General features: G+C 44.2%; 1 protein-coding gene across 1 annotated transcript in view; it reads right to left on the bottom strand.

Moving 5' to 3' along the window:
* The window catches only part of LOC117956332 (annexin A2-like), a 6325-nt gene that overhangs the window by 5350 nt on the left and 744 nt on the right, over positions 1 to 231 (bottom strand). The gene's annotated exons all lie outside the window — the stretch shown is intronic.

Genomic DNA, 231 nt, shown 5'->3' with positions numbered 1-231 from the left:
GGGATTTGGGGGTTATTCTGTGTCTCTGGTACTTCCACACACTTGGGAAAGGTAAAAGGAGGACAACGTGAAGACGACATAAATACAACATGAGGACAGCATGAAGACAACATGAGGACAACATGAGGACAACATGGGGAAGACATGAGGACAACATGAGGACAACGTGAAGACAACATAAATACAACATGAGGACAACATGAAGACAACATGAGGACAACATGGGGAAGA

The sequence above is a fragment of the Etheostoma cragini genome, chromosome 1, assembly GCF_013103735.1.
Source record: "Etheostoma cragini isolate CJK2018 chromosome 1, CSU_Ecrag_1.0, whole genome shotgun sequence".
NCBI classification, from domain to species: Eukaryota; Metazoa; Chordata; class Actinopteri; order Perciformes; family Percidae; genus Etheostoma; species Etheostoma cragini.
Note: the sequence above shows the minus strand (reverse complement) of the source record. Positions and strands in the feature narration are given on the sequence as shown.